Here is a 23859-nt window from a genome sequence, read left to right on the forward strand (position 1 = left end):
TTATAAGCTGACTTCACAAGACCAAACAGAAGATTACTAGACTCAGGCTTCATACCAGTGGCTAAATTAGCAGACAGCAAACAGAAGAAGCAAACATCTATTCGCCCAAACCTATCTCTTGACACATTAATCTGTCTCATTAATTGATGTATTTGTCTTCAAAACTTATTCCAAAGGACAAGTCTTGGGCCAGGAGACTCAAAATTCTTTGGCACAGACTGAGTTACTGTCGTACTGTGATACTGATGCCAGTACTTAAGTCATTTTGTCTCTGAATATATATACTGATGGAAACAAATAGGGGAACAATGATAAATATAGGCAAATAAGCCTTACTGCCAGTACATTGGAAATAGCGTGCATACAAATTCAACACGTCAGAATCGAATGTTGAGATGTGTTTGTGTGCATTGTTTCCAACCTATATTTGGTAGACAAGGCTGGGAACCCATGATAGCATATCACCTTAGCATAGCTGTGTGTCTAAAACTAAGTGTTCCTTATTTATTTCCATCAGTATACATAATTTTGATAGAAACAAGCAAACTACATTTTAACTGAAAAGGAGCCCAAGTGAGAAGGACTTTCCTGTTGAAAATCTAGACTTGCTTCATTTAGGGCGATAGCATTACAGTAAGGTCTGGGCAGAAGTGAAAAATAATATGGCTGAGGGACTGTGAGACAGACGAGAAGGATGATGACAAACTGGAGGAATTTGTCCACAGGCCTACTGCACTATAAGTATAATGATCAATCCATTCATGTCAGGATCTTTTCCACACCCGATTGGTTGGTTGGTTGCTTTGTTGTTTTACGCCGCACTCAGCAATATTCCAGCTATATGACGGCGGTCTGTAAATAATCCAGTCTGGACCAGACAATCCAGTGATTAGTATCATGAGCATCAATTCACGCAATTGGGATTGATTACATGCATCAACCAAGTCAGCGAACCTGACCACCCGATCCCGTTAGTCGCCTTTTACGACAAGCAGAGTCACCTTTTACGGCAAGCATGGGTTGCTGAAGACCTATTCTACCCCGGAATCTTCAAGGGTTTTTCCACACCCGAACTTGCTTTGATAGTCCTGTAGGCTGTGGAATATACATGTGAGTGAGTGACTTGAGTGAGTGAACAGTATTCCAGTTATATCATGGTGTGTCAGCTTAAAGTGGGAGGAAAGCCCGAAGTGATGCAGGTCTCAGATGTTTACCACTTCGGTGAAACCCAGCACGGGTATGGTGCTGACAAACCTAGAAACATAATCCGGGAGAACCAGGATTTGAATCCACAATCAAAGCATGTACATATATATTTTATGAAACCAAAATCAAACTAGATTACTAAAAACTTGTCTTGCCAGCTCTATCATCAATATCAGGAAGAAGTAATTTTTCAGAAATGAGAAATGTATTCAGTATCAAAATAAAAAATGTCAAAATATTTGTTAGTCTAGAGCTTTTAGTATAGCAGTGTAGTAGTTTAATTTAAGGACCCTTAGTTCTTAGTTTTAACATTGGGTGCCGACAGAGACCCTCGGCATTCATGCTTAATTTGGACCAGTGCTAGCTGATCCAGTGAGACTGTGGCCTACATTCCTTCACAGATGGAGCCTGCACACACCTCATAAAACAACAGTGAGTGTGGGTTATGACTTGTGTTCCACATGTTCCTGGGGTATAACATCACCAAGCTCCCTACAACAGCTCATTGTCTGGACATGGAGTAACAGACTGCTTGCTGAATGAACATCCCTGGCAAGAAGCAACAGTGCTTCCAAACTGTAAGGGCAAAGGGCAAAGGGCAACCAAACTATGGACTAGAATCAAGAATCAAGAATCAAGAATTATGATTGTACAGAACACCCTCGTAGGGCAGGGTACATACTATCTTTTGTTTGTTTGTTGTTTAACGCCGTACTCAGCAATATTCCAGCTATATGACGGCAGTCTGTAAATAATCAAGCCTGGACCAGACAACCCAGTGATTGACATCATGAGCATCGATCCAAGCGATTGGGATCGATGGCATGCATCAACCAAGTCAGAGAGACTGGTAGAATAGAATTTATTTATTATTATTATTTTTATCGTAAAAAAAACGCCCACTAACCTGGTACAAAAAAAGAGCAATTATATGGTCCCGAGATGAGAACATGGTCATATACACAACATAGATGCATGAATTAATCTTGTCTAGTTTGGGTCCCTATGTTGGCCTCAGCTGGATCATGCGATATACAGTCCCGGCAACAAGACTTGGCCATTCTCTTGGAGGGTTTTGGTTTGGTTTGGTTTGTTGTTTAACGCCGCACTCAGCAATATTCCAGCTATATGACGGCGGTCTGTAAGTAATCGAGTCTGGACCAGACAATCCAGTGATTTATATCATGAGCATCGATCCATGCAATTGGGATCGATGACATGCTTCAACCAAGTCAGCGAGCCTGACCACCCGATCCCATTAATCGCCTTTTACAGCAAGCATGAGTTGCTGAAGAACTATTCCACCCTGGATCTTCACTGGTCCCTGGCAACAAGAATTGGCCATTCTCTTGGAGGGGACTATGTACACACATTAAATAGAAGCAGCCTCACAGATCACAAACAAGAAATATTCCCCACAAAGTCTGCCCATGATGATTAAAACCCACTGAATTTTCAATGGCGACAGCAACAAACCGATCAACTTGTTGCAGTCTGCATGATTTACTGTTTAGTTCCATTTAGAAAGTGTCAGGTTTTAATCATTGCGATGCACACTTCATGGGGATTGTGTTTTGTTTGTGTTTTGTTTGTATTTTGTGTGTATTCTTATCTAAAGTGTGTACAGATTTCAAAGATGGGTTGCTTTCTGCTGGTTTCCTGTGTGAGGCCTGATTGACTGCAGGCCTCAAAGTTGCGACTAAAACGGTAGCCAATGCGACCTAAATTTCAATTTGTCTACTGTCTAAAATTCAGGGGTAGCCAAATGACTACCTTGAAAAATATCTTGTGGCAACTAAATTCTATTGCTACACATCTGTAGACACTAAAATATACAACAGCTGATAATGGAAAAAACGTCTGCTAATAAATGTACTCGCAAATAATTCCTTCTAAAGTCGACAATGAACCAAAATACATAAAAATTAATGTAATTCATACTTTATTTTAAGTTGACAATGCTCATTGGATAAGCAAGGATATACCTATATAATCTAGCAACATAAATTGCATCATTGTTCAAGTCACAAGTAACAATTCTAGTAGTTTCCATTAATATACAATTTCAAGCCTTGTCCTGTAACGTGCACATATTATAATAGTTATTTGATGAAGATAATTTCAAATGCTTTTTGGCTACCTACAATATTGGCTTGACTTCTTGATTTTACCACTGGCTACCCGGAAAAAAATACTTGTAGCCATATCGCTACTTGGTAAAATTTAAACTTTGAGGCCTGGACTGTGAGTGTTCCCAAATTGTGGGTTCCTTGACGTATGATCGTGGAATATATTTATTTTATAAAAAAAATTAATCTAGAAATGCATACAAAAGCCAGTCTAGCCAGCTCAAGCTAGCTCTATTTCACCAGCATAGGGATTTTTTATATATTTTTAGAGTCAAGAAGGATATTGTGTAATATAAGATTTCAGAGACTAAATGTTAGTCTAGGTATGGTTCTGTAGTATTTGTATCCAGAGATCCCCTAAACCCTTCATTCTTCAACAAGGGTCATCATGACATGAGGAGTTTCAACAAACAGTGCACATGTGAACAAGTCCGGGACAGGCGACACGTGTTGGGGATTAGAATCACATAATCTGGTGAAACCTGGTTTAAGGAAGAATTACCAGAAGATGGGTGACGAGTCATGATACTTGGGCCTCGGCTAGTCGACCATTACTAATATTTGTTGTGTTAATTGTGAGATTAATAGACATGTAACCATATATTGATACACTGGAAAACAGCAATACATCTTCTCCTATCATTTCCATCAGAATGACTACCATACTAGCTGACCCAACTTAAAAACATTGGCCTTGATTAATAACTTAATAATAGTGAGTGAGTGAGTTGGGTTTAACGCCGCTTTTAACAGTATTCCAGTTATATCACGGTGTGTCAGCTTAATGTGGGAGGAAAGCCCGAAGTGATGCAGGTCTCAGACGTTTACCACTTCGGTGAAACCCAAACGGTATGGTGCTGACAAACCTAGAAACATAATCGGGGCGAACCGGGATTCGAACCCACAATCATAGGTTTCTGGCGAGCCCAAGGGACGCAACTCTGCACGGCGAATCGCGGCGCCTTAGACGACTGGGCCACCCGTGCCCCCACCAATAATAACAACGGAGATAGTGAGTGAGTGAGTTGGTGTAACACTACTTTGAACAATATCCCAGACATACAATGTGGGAGGAAATCCCGAAGTAATGCAAGTCCCAGACATTCACAACTTCGGTGAGTATAGGCATGGTGCTGACAGACCTAGAAACATGATCAGGGCGAACCAATGACAGAGATCACAAACAAAGTACAGAGGGGAATACAAAATTATGAACAAGAACACCAAGATTCAAGTTATTGACTTTTAGCTGATTTTCTTTCAAATATTTATCAAGGCAAGGAAATGTTAGATTCAGAAGACTAACAAAAATATTTTTTGACCTCGGCTTCAGACGAGTTGCAAAAGTTGCAGATTTAGGTGTCCGGAGATTCAAACTCTGTAGTGGTCCTTCGATTCAACAAGCACAGGGGCAAACTACAAGGACCACAGGACCACAGGACCAGCTTCAGTCTGTGCCAATAACATTGGCTCCCAGCATGAATCTCAGTCATTTTTAGTGTTATTGTATGGATTAATATTTGAGCTTACTGGACGGAAGAGTTTTGCACTAGTGGCTAAAGTCCCAGACCGCTGCTTCAGTATGTATTAATATTCACCAGCTATCACAATCATGACATTGATACAGGTCAGCTCAACTTGCCCAGTCGACAGTTTGAATGTTTTAACCCTTACACCCAAACCTTTGTCTACATCAGCATATGACACATTAATTATGAATCATAACGTTCAAACATCCAACAAATTCAAAACCTGATGTACATGAATAACTCTCACAACATCAGGCTCACACAGAATCATCCCCTTGATCAACAGGACATCAAGAAACCGACAACACTTTACAACTTTTCCCTGACCCACAAACGCCTTCCTGAAATAATTCAACACCATTCAATTGTTCCTGACCCAGGCCATTCAGTGATTTAAAAAAATCATTTATGTGTAAATAATTAATTACTTATACAAGCTGAAAATGTGACTGAGGTTGTGTCACCATGACACGAAGCGGACCTACCTTGTAGACATCAGTTATCCTGTGAGGTTATTAATTAGTATTTGTGTAATGAAGCAAGATAGGCGCGGAGAGTGGATGAATCAGGAAGTCTGACAGTGAGGCGATGTAGGCCATTTCCTGGTGTGCTCAGTTGGGTTTCCGTCCTGAGCCTCCCTACTGAGAGGCCTGGCAGAGGAGGCTCATGTACATGTGTGACTGATGGATGTCACGGGGCTTCAGGGCAGAATGTAACGGCTTCAGGGCAGAATGTAACGGCTACAGGGCAGAATGTAACAGGGATACATCATTACAGGCCAGCAGCTGGAATGTGTGCTTCTGAGTGAGTGAGTTGGGTTTAACGCCGCTTTGAACAGTATTCCAGTTATATCACGGCATGCCAGCTTAATGTTGGAGGAAAGCCCAAAGTGATGCAGGTCTCAGACGTTTACCACTTGGGTGAAACCCACGAGCACGGGTATGGTGCTGACAAACCTAGAAACATAATTGGGACGAACCGGGATTCGAACCCACAATCATAGGTTTCTCACATACTCCAGCAAGTCTCCCTGACACAGTCTCAGTACGACCCACCAACACAGGAGTCCACCACAACCTGCTGTGTCCACTACATGTCTCACATACTCCAGCAAGTCTCCCTGCTCAGTCTCAGTACGACCCACCAACACAGGGAGTCCACCACAACCTGCTGTGTCCACAACATGTCTCACATACTCCAGCAAGTCTCCTTGACACAGTCTCAGTACGACACAGTCTCAGTACGACCCACCAACACCGGAGTCCATCACAACCTGCTGTGTCCACAACATGTCTCACATACTCTAGCAAGTCTCCCTGCTCAGTCTCAGTACGACCCACCAACACAGGAGTCCACCACAACCAGCTGTGTCAACTACATGACATGTGTCTGAAATCCTAAAAGTTAAGCACACACAATGATATCTGCCAGCCAGTAAGTGAGTTAGCGTTAACTACTCTGAACAGTATCAGCAGCAAGTCTAGAGGTAGTACATCCATCTGACAAGTATGTATGTGTACAACAGCCCTGCAGCAAGTCTAGAGGTAGTACAACCATCTGACAAGTATGTATGTGTACAACAGCCCTACAGCAAGTCTAGAGGTAGTACAGCCATCTGACAAGTATGCATGTGTACAACAGCCCTGCAGCAAGTCTAGAGGTAATACAGCCATCTGACTAGAATGTATGTGTACAACAGCCCTGCAGCAAGTCTAGAGGTAGTACAGCCATCTGACAAGTATGCATGTGTACAACAGCCCTACAGCAAGTCTAGAGGTAGTACAGCCATATGACTAGTATGCATCTGTACAACAGCCCTGCAGCAAGTCTAGAGGTAGTACAGCCATCTGACATGTACATGTACAACAGCCCTGCAGCAAGTCTAGAGGTAGTACAGCCATCTGACAAGTATGTATGTGTACAACAGCCCTGCAGCAAGTCTAGAGGTAGTACAGCCATCTGACAAGTATGTATGTGTACAACAGCCCTACAGCAAGTCTAGAGGTAGTACAGCCATCTGACAAGTATGCATGTGTACAACAGCCCTGCAGCAAGTCTAGAGGTAATACAGCCATCTGACTAGAATGTATGTGTACAACAGCCCTGCAGCAAGTCTAGAGGTAGTACAGCCATCTGACAAGTATGCATGTGTACAACAGCCCTACAGCAAGTCTAGAGGTAGTACAGCCATATGACTAGTATGCATCTGTACAACAGCCCTGCAGCAAGTCTAGAGGTAGTACAGCCATCTGACAAGTATGTATGTGTACAACAGCCCTGCAGCAAGTCTAGAGGTAGTACAGCCATATGACTAGTATGCATCTGTACAACAGCCCTGCAGCAAGTCTAGAGGTAGTACAGCCATCTGACAAGTATGTATGTGTACAACAGCCCTGCAGCAAGTCTAGAGGTAATACAGCCATCTGACAAGTATGTATGTGTACAACAGCCCTGCAGCAAGTCTAGAGGTAGTACAACCATCTGACAAGTATGTATGTGTACAACAGCCCTGCAGCAAGTCTAGAGGTAGTACAGCCATCTGACAAGTATGTATGTGTACAACAGCCCTGCAGCAAGTCTAGAGGTAGTACAGCCATCTGACAAGTATGAATGTGTACAACAGCCCTGCAGCAAGTCTAGGGGTAGAAGTATCATGGGATAACATTTATACTAAGTTATCTTATAATAATTAGATCTACATCAAGTGCTTTTATGAGTTATCATGGCGTAATATTTATACATCATTTCATAAAATTATAGTTAAGCAAGTAATAATAATCATTAGGTAAAATGCATATATAAAATATCAGTAGTTTCAGTTAAAGCTTTTTAGATGGTTGCTAGCCTAAGGTAATGGGAGCGCATCTAGACATACTATTCAATAAGACAAGAGTTACGTCTACATAGTTTAATTGATTTGAAGCTTTGCTAGCCTAAGGTATCAAGATCCCATCTCCCAGACAAAGGATATTTATTTAAGTATATCTGTCATAACCTACCGGGGTACATTAGAATAACATTACTTCAATTAAGACTCATTAAGGATTAGCCCCCATACAAGCTCGTCTATAGGGCATTAAGGATTAGCCCCCACACAAGCTCATCTATAGTGACACCCTAATCTCTTTCAAAGCATCCAGTAAATATGTCAACAAGATTAGTGCCAGTCCAACAGGATAAACAGGATTTAGTATTCCCCTCTGTCTAGCCATCCATTTAGCTTAGGACACAACCCATCGTGTATCAACCAATCACATTCCTTGTTATTGTTTAAATTTTTGTTAAATACATACTGTAGGCAGGTTTTAAGCAGAGAAGGGGTTTGACTCTCTTACCAAGCAGACCTCTCTCCCACAGCCCAGAGTGTGTACCGACTCTCTGTGGCACCCTCAGTTATTATCTAAGTATATTGTAAATTGTTAATTGTTCTTGTAAATAAAATTGTGATTAGTCTCCTGTGACTCTGGCTCTTTGCTGACTAATTCCCCAAGAAAACCAGCACGTCATTTGGAAGGTATTGTCCACCCAGAACAGTTCCATGATAATTTGGCGGAGAATCATCGTTTCCGGAACCACGGAGTCCAGGAACTAACTACGACCAGCTACAAGAACCCATTGGAGGACATGCCCAACCGTGATCATCTGATGGAATAACAAGCAAGCTGCATCCACCTCTGACCTCAACACTGGATTAAAGACAACCAACTCCTCCAAAGACACCAACAAAGGAAGAAAAAGTCTTCAAATATTGTAAGTAAAACATTGTTGATTACTTGTCTTCCTTTAATTTAGTACGGTACATACTAATAGGTGTCATGGCAAATATGGAGTCTGGTATGGAAAGTAACTTTGAAAGTGAAATTCCAACAGTGTCTTTAGTTACGCCCCTTGCCAAAAGTGTAATTCAGGCAAAATTTGGCACAAAAACAACAAATTGTTTAGTAGATACAGGGGCATCCATTTCTTGTATTTCGTCTGCTTTCCTGAGCACAGCTTTTGAAAACCTTACTCTTGGAAACTCACCCTTTCCACAGGTTAAAGGTGTTGGCGGCGAATTGCATAAAGTGTTAGGTTCAGTTGTGTTAGATTTTGTCATTGAGGATCAGGAATTTTCTCAAAGATTCTATGTTCTGCCTACACTACCAGAAGCAGTGATACTAGGTGAGAACTTCCTTGATGACAATGATGCAGTCTTAGATTATAGCTGTCATTCCTTGATACTCAATAACAGCACCTCAGATAGGCAATATATCAATTTCATAGCCAATTCAGTGCATGAGATTAGTGGATTAGCAAAAACAATAGATCAGATTTACATCCCCCCTCAGAGTGAAATTCATTTCAAGGTCAGACTATCAGAGACCAAAGAGGATTCCCTCATCCTCATTGAACCCATTGCTTCCCTCACTGCTCATTCTGAAGTAGCAGGCGGTAGAACTCTTTCTAAATCAAAAAGCAAGACTGCTACATTTAGGCTTATGAATCCCTCCCAAGAAGAAAAGGTTCTTGACAAGGGTACAGTTGTAGGCAAATTTAGTTACATTGACAAAGACTCTGTTTTTGAAATCGGCTCTGACCAACCATTCATCAGTACCGTTAACACTGACAATGAGAAGAGAGACAATGACACCAGGGATTATGTCAAAATTGCACAGGAGTTAGGATTTGATTTGACCAATACACAACTGACTCCAGACCAACGACACAGACTACTTAGATTTTTGGGACAAAATAGAAACATGTTTTCAACGAGTCTTGCAGATTTAGGTAAGACTGACATGCACCAACATATCATTGACACTGGCAACCACCAACCCGTTAAGAGTAGACCATATCGTCAATCTCCTCATCTCCAAAAAGTCACTGAAGAACTTATAGATGATTTTCTGAAGTATGATTTGATCGAGGAATCTACTTCTATGTATTCAGCTCCAATTATCCTAGTCAAGAAACGCGATGGCTCATATAGATTTGTTTGTGACTACAGAAAGTTGAATTCTGTCACTTTACCAATGTCTTGGCCTCTTCCTGTTTTTGATGATGTTGTTGATAACATTGCCAATTCACATGCTAAGATCTTCTCAACTTTAGACCTTGCTAATGGCTTCTTCCAAGTGCCATTACATGAAGATTCAAAGCATAAAACTGCTTTCGTCACCCATCAAGGCCTTTATCAATTCAAACGATTGCCCCAAGGTTTGACAAATTCCCCACTTTGTTTTCAACAGCTCATGAGCAAAGTGCTACGAAAATTGCTTTTTAAGGTTGCGCTGATCTACATTGATGATTTGATAATCTACAGCAAAAACTTTGAAGAGCATCTCCAACATTTGGAGCAAGTATTTTACTATCTGAAACAGGCAAAATTAACACTAAAGCCATCCAAATGCAATTTTGCAACGGACAAAGTATCTTTTCTGGGTCATGTTTTATCATGTGGAGGTGTTCAAGTTGATGACAAAAAGATTGAAGCAATTAGAACCTTTCCAGTGCCCAAGTCACAAAAGCAGATTCGCTCCTTCTTAGGTCTCACAAACTTCTACAGGAAGTATGTGAAAAATTACGCTCACATAGCGCTTCCACTGAATGCCTTGCTAAAGAAGCATTCAGAGGCAGAAGTAGGAAAGAAACCAAAGTTCCAATGGTCACTTGAGTGTGATCAGGCATTCAACACACTCAAACATGCTATGAGTAATACACCTGTTCTGGTTTATCCAAATTTTGACAAAGAATTTCTTCTCGCAACTGATGCCAGTGATATGAGCATAGGTTTTGTTTTGAGTCAAAAAGATGAGAAAAATAATGAACATCCAATAGCTTTTGGTGGTAGAGCTCTTCATGGCAGCGAAAAGAACTGGAGCATTACAGAAAAGGAAGGCTTAGCCCTAGTTGAAGCAATTAGATCCTTTCGTCCATACCTTGCAAATTCCAAATTCACAGTCTACACTGATCATATAGCATTGAAGTGGCTGAAATCCATCAAGGATGCCACAGGTAGGTTAGGACGATGGTCTTTGGAACTTTCTACCTACACTTTTGACATTGTTCACCGCAGCGGCAAAGCCAATGGGAATGCCGATGCTCTCTCACGTAGGGAATATGAGGAAAATATTAACTGTAATGATCAGACAGAAGCAGATGCTGAGAAAACAGTCTTCTCAGTAACTTCAACTCAGCAAAGCAAATCAACTAGCAGTCCCACAATCTTGCCAAACACCCATTCATCCACACAAGTCACACAGACAACTCAGACTGAGGATATTTGCACACCTATTGTCAATCACTTAGAATCAGACACACAGACAACACATTGGTCAGTCACCTTTGAATATGAAGAGGATTATCAGTCAGTACCAGTTAATGATGTCGCAGCATTACATGCTACAAATGCTGATGTTACCCAAGACACATTGGTTGAAGTAAGTATAAAAGAACATCCAAATTTACGTCACCTACAAAGGATTTGTCCAGATTTCATCCAAATCTTTGACTACAAAGAGGATGAAGTCCTTCCACAAAATGAAAAGGATCGTCAAAAGATTCTTATTGAAGCCAATACTTTTGAAATTGATGAAGGCATCCTATACCGATTCGTTCCACAAAGACAGAAAGGCCACGCAGACAAGTTCATTAAACAGCTGGCAGTCCCAAGAACCCTCAGAAATCAAGTCCTGCAATCCTATCATGACTCAGAGTTTGGCGGTTGCCATCATGGGAAAGAAAGGATGCACAACACCATGAGACCTAAGTACTACTGGCCCAAAATGTACAGCGATATTGCTACTTATGTCCAGACATGTGAGGTATGTCAACAGACCAAGAGGCACTACCATGGCAAGAAGGCACCACTTCGTCCACTACCTGTAGAAGAGGTCTTCACCCGATGGCACGTTGACATTCTCGGTCCCCTGCCAACAACACCAGATAAGTACAAATACATTTTGGTCATCACAGATGCATCATCTAGATGGTGTGAAGCCTTTCCACTTCGGACCCAAGAAGCCAAAGAAGTAGCAGATGTTCTCGTCAGAGAAATATTTTGTCGGTATGGCGCTCCAAGGACCTTAATTTCAGACAGAGGTCAGAACTTCATGTCCAAACTTATCAAAGCAATTTGTGAACTTTTGGCAATTAAATTTACCCATACCAGCCCATACCATCCTCAAACAAACAGCTGTGTAGAAAGGCTCAACTCTTACATCAATCAATCACTAAGAGCCTATTGTAACAAGTCTCAAAATGATTGGCCCCGTTTTATTCCTGGCATCATGATGGCCTATCGGATGGCTCCAAATTCATCAACTCAAAAATCCCCATATGTTATGCTTTTCGGCCGAGAAATGAGAGCTCCACAAGATGTAGCATTAATTCCAAAAGAAAATTTAGGCCACAATAACAAAAGTTATCTTTCCAATTTGCTTGAGGAGCTTGAAATCACTAGAACAATCGCAGCTGAAAACACTGCTCGGGCTAAGGAGGTGTATTCAGAACAATATAATAGAAAGGCTAAAGAACCAGAATTCGCCCCAGGTCAAAGAGTTTGGCTTTACTGTCAAAAAGTTGAAAAAGGCCTTTCCAACAAATTAACCAAAAAGTGGTATGGTAGCTATTATATCATCCATACAGGTCCAAATTATACCTACAAACTGCGCCGAAGTTCTGACGACAAAATACACAAACCACTGGTCCATGCCAACCGTCTGAAGCCATATTTTGATCCTGCTGATCGTCCACAGTATCCTCCAGAACCATACCTCAATGACTCCAGTAACATAGATTCAGGAATCATGGATGACAACGAGGAACCAGTCAATGATACTCATCTTGACAGCAACAATTCCCCACCAACAAGTTCAACTTACCAGGCTACTGATCAATCACCTCCACAACAGAAAGGTAAGAAGGTCAATTCCAAAACAAAGGCAGGTACTTCCAGCAACAAGAGTCCGAAGCAAAAGACCCCAACAAAGAAGAAAAACCCTGCTTCAAGTACAACAGAAAAACCTACCAGTCCCACGGCAACAATGAAGGAAAATCATGCCACACCAGGTCCTAGTGGTCCAACCAAGGTAAATGAAAAGGTAAACAAAGGGAAAAGAGGAGTGAATAGTAAGCATCACCAGCCCAAATCCAGAAAACAACCCGACGACAGCCAGGTACAACCTCCAAGTCCAACATCAGGTAATCAAACCAAGGATATCCCTCAGGTCTTCGATCCAGAGGACATCCACTCAATTGTTAGTTCCAAGAGAGCAAATGGCAAAATCTACTACAGAGTAAAATGGAAGGATCCAGAAAGAGGAAACACATGGGAGTATGGCAGCAGCATTCCAGACTCCATTCGGAGAGAATTTCACCTCAAAAGAAGTATGTCAGGAAAACGACGAAAACGTCCACTGAAGAATCATAAGTTTTTCGACCAAAAGGAATCAGCACAAGACAATAAATCAGTCAATGTTCTGTCAGGGAATACAATGTCCGGAAATATCAAGCAAGACAACACCAAACCATGCATAGAATTAGATGTCAAACCATATCGTTTTTTTCCAAAACACCTACGAAAAGTAGATCATAAAATAGAAAGAGTTATGGGCATTGAAATTATTCAAGGAGACTGCTATGTCAAGGTCTCATACAAAGAATATCCTGGTCAATTCACATGCTATTTTGAAAGTGTTCCTCCCCACCTCATACAGCGCTACCTTGATGATAGCTGGCAGGATCTCCGTAATTGGTTCTGTATAGAAGATAATCCTCGATATGATCCAGAGGAACCACCAATTTATAAATCCAAAAGGGTCATTCCAGATAAAGACTTTGGAAACAACAACACCTTTTACTACCGTATTTCAGCCACAGACCATAGTTCCCATCTACCATACTATGATAACCTTACCGTACATACCGAACAATGCCAATTGCACATATTCTTGATCAAAATACAAAATCTCCTGAATAAACGGTGCAAATCACGAAACAGCTATTAGCTGTATCTTGTTATGTTTTCTTGTGTCCAGTCTTTTCACTATGGGTCGCCAGTTGAGAACAAATGGCATCAGCCTGATCATCTGAGTTATTTGTATCACAACAAATTTTGAGTATTGACCTGATCAACCAATCTCAAAAGCGAAGTGAAATGACACAAAGCAAACCATACTGGGAAGTGAACCCAAACCGTACCGAAGCGAACCTAACCATACTGGGAATCGAACCCAAACCGTACCGAAGCGAACCAAACCATACTGGGAAGCGAACCCAAACTGTACCGAAGCGAACCAAACCATACTGGGAATCGAACCCAAACCGTACCGAAGCGAACCAAACCATACTGGGAATCAAACCCAAACCGTACCGAAGCGAAGCAAACCGTACCGAAGCAAAATAAACCAAACCCTATCGCATTGAACCGAAGCAAAATCAAAGCGAAACAAACCAAATTCAAATAAAGCAAACTTAACAACCGAAATAAACCAAAACAAAGAAAAGGCAAACCAAATAGTTCCGAAAACTAACAATGATATACACCTTTTGTATACCGTATTAATGTAACAAATCAATGCACTTGTTATATGCACATGCACATATATGTAAATATAATGCGTCTAATGATTGTATCCAAAAGTAGAAGGATATTACTATTTTTTTCATGATATACTTTTGTAATTTGCCGCCAATACATTCTTCCTGGTTATGACACTGTTTAGTAATAATTATGTACTGATCCTTTACATCATAATTATCATATTTGTTTTATTTTCTAGTTATTACAGACAAACTGAGGAAGTATTTATATATGACATTATTTGAACATGCTAACTCTCTTTTCTTTGTTTCCATGTAAAACCTCCATGGACACAGCCTACTACCTTACAACCCCAATCCAGGATGTGGAACTCAAGGCCTCCTACATCACCCATAAAACCACCAGTACAGAGTGCCAAGACAAGCCTGCTCCACATCCAGAACCCCTGATGACAGCATTTTTTATGTTTCCTTATATCAAAGAGACTCTATAATAATTATTATTCACTACTACCAGTTTAACTTTATACATTGTCCATCTAAGCCTTAATTATTTTTATTTTTACACGTTTGGGGTCCAAACTTTTTCAGACGGAGGGGAAGTTATCATGGGATAACATTTATACTAAGTTATCTTATAATAATTAGATCTACATCAAGTGCTTTTATGAGTTATCATGGCGTAATATTTATACATCATTTCATAAAATTATAGTTAAGCAAGTAATAATAATCATTAGGTAAAATGCATATATAAAATATCAGTAGTTTCAGTTAAAGCTTTTTAGATGGTTGCTAGCCTAAGGTAATGGGAGCGCATCTAGACATACTATTCAATAAGACAAGAGTTACGTCTATATAGTTTAATTGATTTGAAGCTTTGCTAGCCTAAGGTATCAAGATCCCATCTCCCAGACAAAGGATATTTATTTAAGTATATCTGTCATAACCTACCGGGGTACATTAGAATAACATTACTTCAATTAAGACTCATTAAGGATTAGCCCCCATACAAGCTCGTCTATAGGGCATTAAGGATTAGCCCCCACACAAGCTCATCTATAGTGACACCCTAATCTCTTTCAAAGCATCCAGTAAATATGTCAACAAGATTAGTGCCAGTCCAACAGGATAAACAGGATTTAGTATTCCCCTCTGTCTAGCCATCCATTTAGCTTAGGACACAACCCATCGTGTATCAACCAATCACATTCCTTGTTATTGTTTAAATTTTTGTTAAATACATACTGTAGGCAGGTTTTAAGCAGAGAAGGGGTTTGACTCTCTTACCAAGCAGACCTCTCTCCCACAGCCCAGAGTGTGTACCGACTCTCTGTGGCACCCTCAGTTATTATCTAAGTATATTGTAAATTGTTAATTGTTCTTGTAAATAAAATTGTGATTAGTCTCCTGTGACTCTGGCTCTTTGCTGACTAATTCCCCAAGAAAACCAGCACGTCATTTGGAAGGTATTGTCCACCCAGAACAGTTCCATGATAGAAGATTAACAAGGCTCAGTCTAGGTACAGCCATCTGACAAGTACCGTATGTAAGTTTACAAATGCCACGATTACATGCTAATGCTCTGGAACTGCTATGAAGATACTCATATATCTCCAACCCACACAAATAGATATTATACAAGAACCATTACCGGGAACACTCTGATGCCTGGGAGAGGAGAGATGCTTCAGGTTGACTGCCATACAATGAAGCAGGGTGTCAACCACAGTACATAGCTATCTACACACAAACCAGAAGTGTCTGATAATATAATCCAAGGATACTCTTCCATTGTCTACATACTGCAAAATTACATTGGTTTGTTTTGTTTGTTGTTTAACGCCGCACTCAGCAATATTCCAGCTATATGACAACGGTCCGTAAATAATCGAGTCTGGACCAGACAATCTAGTGATTCATATCATAAGCATTGATCCACGCAATTTGGATTGATGACATGCATCAACCAAGTCAGCCACCCGATCCCATTAGTCACCTCTTACGACAAGCATAGTCACCTTTTACGGCTAGCATGGGTGGCTGAAGACCTATTCTACCCCGGATCTTCACGGGTGTGCAAAATTACAACAACAACAAAAATATTGAAATAGTGTGTGTGTGTGTGTGTGTGTGTGTGTGTGTGTGTGTGTGTGTGTGTGTGTGTGTGTGTGTGTGTGTGTGTGTGTGTGTGTGTGTGTGTGTGCAAAATTACTACAACAAAAAATTTCGGATTCATTTTCATTTCACTGCAAAATCAAAAGATGCACACAAAAATAAAATACATGGAGAATAGAATAACCTTTGTCCAACAGGACACACCAGGAACACGGAGCAAACACAGCCAGCAGAACACTGAACATGTCATGCAAGGTGCATGGCGATTGGACAGACGAAAGATGACCCTGAAACATCAGTTGCGTCCTGGGCCGTGTTGGAATGCTCTCACATACTCAGCGATTGCTTATTCAGCCATATTCAAACACCAGTCAATGGATTTGTCTCATCCATTTGTATGTATGACTTTGTGTTGTTAGTTTTGTGGGAGATATTGGCTTAATAGTATCTTGTTTATTTTGCATCCAGTGTATAGAACCTGTTAATCTATGTAGCCGAGACTAACATCGAGTATCTGAAATGAACATATTTTACCCAAAAAAACAGTTGTTAAATTATAGTTATAAAATATAATAAAAAGGAGCCCGGAGACTTTCTTCATTTTCAGATACTGCAGTAATCTAGACTTGCCAAACATTATAGACTTGCATGGGCTGTATTGGATGTATTTGTTTCAGGGTCTGTATGACAGAATACTGCAGTAATCTAGACTTGCCAAACATTATAGACTTGCACGGGCTGTATTGGATGTATTTGTTTCAGGGTCTGTATGACAGAATACTGCAGTAATCTAGACTTGCCAAACATTATAGACTTGCACGGGCTGTATTGGATGTATTTGTTTCAGGGTCTGTATGACAGAATACTGCAGTAATCTAGACTTGCCAAACATTATAGACTTGCACGGGCTGTATTGGATGTATTTGTTTCAGGGTCTGTATGACAGAATACTGCAGTAATCTAGACTTGCCAAACATTATAGACTTGCACGGGCTGTATTGGATGTATTTGTTTCAGGGTCTGTATGACAGGCTGTAAGTAGCCCTACACAGCCATCTGACAAGACACACAGAACACTGACAGCTGTCAGTCTCCCCAAGACCTCCACCTCCCATGTTCCACTGCCTGTAATCACTCAACCGTTGTCTGGATGTGTAACTCAGGCAGCATCAAAGCTCCAGTTGCAGTATGTCAGCCCAGCTAGTTGCTCACTGACAGTCTGACAGGGTTAAAAAGTACCTTCAATTTCCACTGGTTGGCAAAACTGACCTGCAACAGAGTTGCCATCTACCTCTTGATAAAAGTGGTAGTCCACAAGACGTGTCACAAGCCATTCCTGAATTTTACAAATTTCTGACGGGCAGATTTATGTAACTAAGCTTACTAGACCATCTGTAGACCAAAGCCAAAAGAAATTTTACCTGAGTGAGTGAGTGAGTGAGTGAGAGTTTTACGCCGCTTTTAGTAATATCACAGCAGTATCACGGCAGGGGACACCAGAAATGGACTTCACACATTGTACCCATGTCGGGAATAGAACCTGGGTCTCCGGTGAGGAGTGAATGCTTTAACCACTATGCTACCCGACGGCCCCCACACAGACGTTCTAAGGTGGACAGTTCATCAGTGACCATATGCGACACTATTAACACCACTACTTACAACACAGAAGATGTCCTCAGACATACAGCATGGTATGTTATATTGTCACGGTAGTTAATTTATAATGGATCGTAATGGTGAATGCTTACTAAGCTATTTCATACACAAAATGTTTATTGTTCTTTGTTCAACTTTAATGACACATCAATTAGGATTGATCAAGGCTGATTTTCTTTCCCGAGTTTGGTAATCCCAGTACCTGTCAGTAGTGACTCAAGGGCAGGCAACTCATGGTGTACATCACCTCCTGTTTTGGTAAAGCCTACTCAATATGCATACAACCTTGGTTGGTTCAAGGGCCAGTGTCAAAACAAATGGGGATCTATTTTGAATGGAGGTAGGGGTATTTCCACTTCAAAAACATTCGACCCGTGAAGATCCGGGGTAGAATAGGTCTTCAGCAACCCACGCAACCCAAGGCATCTACGCTTGTCGTAAGAGGCAACTAACGGGATCAGGTGGTCAGACTCGCTTGGTTGATGCATGTCATCAATCCCAATTGCAAAGATCGATGTTTATGTTGTCAATCACTGTCTGGTCCAGACTTGATTATTTACAGACCGCCGTCATGTAGCTGGAATACTGCTGAGTGAGGCGTTAAACAACAAACTAACCAACCAACCAAATCAAAAACATTCCCGAAACCATAAAAAGGTTAACATGAATACTAACAAGTAGCCGAGACATCCTGCAACAAACCCTGTATTCGACCAAGCGATGAAATATCGTGCTTAGATTTGCATAAGTAAACAGTCAACAGGGGGTGTGGATAACGAGACATCGATACCGCGATAATATAGAGTCATACTACATGTCAACTTACATACAACTTGAGGTAATTCCTGGACCACTCTGCTACACCCAGTACATGTCCCTGGTGTAAGCTGGCATGGTTTGTATAGAGAGAGAGGGATCCCAACTCAAACACAGGTAGGAACCAATCCTTTGATTGGAGCTGAGACTGACAACCTTCTTTCAAGGGAAACAATTGCTCCAAGCCAGTCCTGAAGGAAGTGTTGACACTGTAGTACTCTATGCGTGGTGTTGATACAGGGAGGCACTCGCCCAAAGAAACCACTGGTAAATGAATAAGTGACTTGTTTAATGGTCAGCAATATTCCAGCTACATCACAGCAGCCTGTAACTGATCAGGTTGAACCAGACAAACCAGTGACTGACAGCATGAGCACCATCCACGTCACTGGGGTACAATGGCCACCTTATCCTCACTAGTGGACTGATGACAAACCGGACATACTGAGGACCAGTTTCTTCCCAAGAAACCCTCAAGCAGAATTAATGCTGAATCCATGTGTGGAATAGGTCTTCAGCAACCCATGCTTGCCGTAAAAGGTGACTATGCTTGTCGTAAGTGGCGACTAATGGGATCGGGTGGTCAGGCTCACTGACTTGGTTGATGCATTTCATCGATCCCAATTGCGTGGATCGATGCTCCTTGACATTAATCACCAATCAACCAAGCATAGATAGACAACAGAGCCATCATCAATCATCATCAGCCATTGGGCACCTGTGTGTGTACAAGATGATAAAATCCATGCATAGACAGACAACACAGACAAAAGTGGTAGTCCACAAGACGTTTCACAAGTCATGCCTGAATTTTACAAATCTCAGACAAGCAGATTTATGTTACTAAGCTTACTAGGCCATCTGTAGCCAAAGCCAAAAGAAATGTTACCTGACTACAGATGGTTCAAGGCACAGACGTTTGAGTGAGTGAGTGAGTGAGTGAGTTTTACGCCGCTTTTAGCAATATCACAGCAATATCACGGCAGGGGACACCAGAAATGGGCTTCACACATTGTACCGATGTCGGGAATAGAACCTGGGTCTCTGGTGAGGAGCGAATGCTTTAACCACTATGCTACCCGACGGCCCCCACACAGACGTTCTAAGGTGGACAGTTCATCAGGGACCATATGCGACACTATTAACACCACTACTTACAACACAGAAGATGTCCTCAGACATACAGCATGGTATGTTATATTGTCACGGTAGTTAATTTATAATGGATCGTAATGGTGAATGTTTACTAAGCTATTAAATATTTCATACACAAAATGTTTCCTGTTCTTTGTTCAACTTTAATGACACATCAATTAGGATTGATCAATGCTGATTTTCTTTCCCGAGTTAGGTAATCCCAGTACCTGTCATTAGTGACAAGGGCGGGCAACTCATGGTGTACATCACCTCTTGTTTTGGATTATGCCTAATCAGTATGCATACGACCTAGGTTGGTTCAAGGGACAGCGTCAAAACAAATGGGGATCTATTTTGAATGGAGGTAGGGGTAATTCCACTTCAAAAACATTGGACCCGTGAAGATCCGGGGTAGAATAGGTCTTCAGCAACCCATGCAACCCAAAGCATCTATGCTTGTCGTAAGAGGCGACTAACGGGATCAGGTGGTCAGACTCGCTTGGTTGATGCATGTCATCAATCCCAATTGCGTAGATCGACAACACAGACAACACAGCCATCATCAGCCCTCGGGCACCTGTTGGCATGGGTACTATGAATATGTACCCCAGGTACGTTTCTGTATATGAAATGTACCCTAGCCATGGTCAAAATACCCTAGGATGAGTCCACTCCAAGTTGTGAAGTGCGCTTAACTGGTTCCCTGACTCTTAACATGGAACATTTTCATCAGTTTCTGGATTGGAACTGTCATACTGCTGTATGAGATGCATGACATGTTATATTAAAAACAAGCATACACAGTGACGTCCAGACAGTACTCTTATATTCTACAATGCACAGCACTATCTCGTATGCACTCGTGATCAGACGACCCCAAACTATTTTCTGTTTTGGGTTCAAAACTATTTTCTGTTTTGGGTTGAGGAATATGGACTCGTACGCTGTTTAGGGTACCAGGTACTGTTCAATTTGCTAATTTTCACTAGTGTACATTTTTGTTTGGAGTGAGCATCTGCACTACTTGTGCCAACAATGACCTTCAGCACAATTAAGGGTCAGTCAGTAAGTTATCTGCAACCATTATTCAGGTAATGGCGGAGGAAAAGGAGCCATTTTCCCGGTGACACAACACATTAACTAACCGTACAGAATACAAGTAGTGAGTGAGTGAGTGAGGTTTTACGCCGCTTTTAGCAATATTCCAGCAATATCACGGCGGGGGACACCAGAAATGGGCTTCACACATTGTACCCATGTCGGGAATCGAACCCGGGTCTTCGGCGTGACGAGCGAACGCGTTAACCACTACAGAATACAAGCAAAGGAGGCCATGGTGTACATGCACACAATGATATTTCCCAGGTCTGATAAATATAGGGTTGTGATTATAATTATACCTTATTTCAAAATAGGGAAGTAGACTTTGTGGTTTTTTTCAATCAAATCAACACTTCAACCACTGGAATGACGTGTCTGGAACATGTTTTCATGCATGCTCTTTGTTTTGTCACTAAAGCCACACTTTCTTCATATAATGTTTCACGGATCTATTCAAGCTTTTCCACACAAGGCCGGTCAAAATCAAAATACGATAGCTATGTCAGTCATTTATTTATTGATATGAAAGTCATTCTGGGGTGGAGTTAAGACTGCAGCCGGCTTCTTGAATCACTGAAAGTGATGTAGACATGGAATGTATCTATACATTTGATATTGTATAAAAGGTTCTATATTACTATCGGAAGACATTATAAAAATAAATATGTTTATTAGGGCTGTTACAATTCACTCGCGTATTCGGTGAATAGAACCGTATCCATTCATGAATTGAATTCTATATTCGTGGCCACTAGAATCAAATACTTATGAATATATGCAATCATGTGCATTTACATACCCTGTACCTAAAATATCCATAAGAACATATCATATGCATAGATTTCTTGAAAGACAACACTCTCATAACATTTAATTTGACAGTAATGTGGTCACTGGTCATTGTTGCATTTGAGCAGATACCAGCACCTGGATAAGTGCAGTATATAAATGTATAATATGTTAATAGTTAACAAACCATGTGAAATAATTTATGTTGTTATCGTTTCACAGAATATAACAAATAAAACATCAGCTGCTGACTTGTTATAGTATTCCTGAATTAATATTCGTATCCGTTACCCTATATTCATGATATGAATCGTATTCACTTCATAACATATTCGTTTCAGCCCTAATATTTACGTTGAATTCATTTCTTTTCCAGCTGCTTTACAGTAGGGGCGGCTGGCCGGTGAAAGTAAAAATAAAAAATGTGTGGCCTAACAGTAACAGTCAATACCACAGAGGGTGAAGTCCTCCACACAGACCTAACTAGACCTTGCCTCAAGCCTGTCAGTGGTAATACCTTACACCTGTCTCTGACCCTGCCACTGACCCCTGTCTCTGACCCCCACTCTAACTATTCACCCCTGACAGGTCAGCCCAGCATCCCCTGCACTTCCTCATACACACACTCTACCTCTAATGTGACTGGAGCAGGTGTATATGTGAGACAGACTCAACCTACTTTGAACAGCATTCCAGTCTCAATATCATCCCAATCATTAACTTGTATAGAGCACTTTCCAATACATAACTACCCAAATACGCTTCGACCATGAGAGATCTTAATATTTACCCCGGTCACATGACAAGCTGGCACTCAATTTTCATTCTCAGCTCCCTGGAAAGTATACAAGATAGGCATCCTCAGTCCTGTGAGGCGCCCGAAGGTTAACATTCACTAACATCATCGTGGTATGTCAGCTGAATGTGGGAGGAGAGCCCTGGACATTCACCAGTGCAGTGAAACCCTCTAGCATGGGTAAGATGCTGACGAGGTCAAGAAAAATATTCATGGCAACGCTGCAGATCCTGGTATAACCAAGCTAAACAACCACGGGTTGATTTAACTGCTGGCCCGTTGGCCAATGGCCAGTGAAAATTACAAAGGGCTTGCTGAAATGTCAAGTAGATGGCACGTCTGACGAGACAAAATTTCACCCGTATATATATATATATATACCGCATTCGACGTAATAAGTGCCCAGGGCGCTCTCAAAATTAGAAATAGGGGGCTCTTATTAGAGCGGGGTGCTTATTACGTTGAATACGGTATATGTGTTTAATTTGTTATAACTGGATCATCGCAGTAGAATGTAATGTCATGTACAACCACTTCTTGATTTGCTTGTAAATTGTCATGAAATGAGGCAAATGGAAGCCAAGATTCTCAAGAGTGCAGGAAAAAAAACAGTTTAGGGGTGAGGAGTTCTCAAATTTTCAGAGCCCTGCTGAGGTGTCTATGTTACCTCCAGTTCCGCCACTTCGGAGCCTCCGCCATTTAGTTGTACGCCAGTTAGTTTGGAGAAGGGCCTGTAACTTTTAAAAGGAGCAAGCCCTGCTGGCTACATACAAATTTGTTGTTAAATCTACCTGACAACCCAGCACAGTTACCTGCAGCAGCTTTGCGTTAGACACCCGTTTTGTGGTAGCACCAATAACAGTGTCTCCATTTCTTAATATAACATGCTGGTAGGAGAATAAGCCAGTGGCATCAGTGGGTCCTAAAGCCTTTCCTATAATGTTAGATTCTAAGGTCTCGCTAAATCTTAAAACAGTAACACTAGGGTCTAGGACCTCTTGAATTTCATGCTTACCTTCATAATACAAACATGCAATACAATCCAATGACACAGGAT

General features: G+C 41.2%; 1 protein-coding gene across 5 annotated transcripts in view; it reads right to left on the reverse strand.

Annotated features, from left to right (window-relative positions):
• The window catches only part of LOC124111860 (talin-1-like), a 325376-nt gene that overhangs the window by 258301 nt on the left and 43216 nt on the right, over window positions 1–23859 (reverse strand). The gene's annotated exons all lie outside the window — the stretch shown is intronic.

The sequence above is a fragment of the Haliotis rufescens genome, unplaced genomic scaffold, assembly GCF_023055435.1.
Source record: "Haliotis rufescens isolate VD_foot unplaced genomic scaffold, xgHalRufe1.0.p SCAF_14, whole genome shotgun sequence".
Lineage (NCBI taxonomy): Eukaryota > Metazoa > Mollusca > Gastropoda > Lepetellida > Haliotidae > Haliotis > Haliotis rufescens.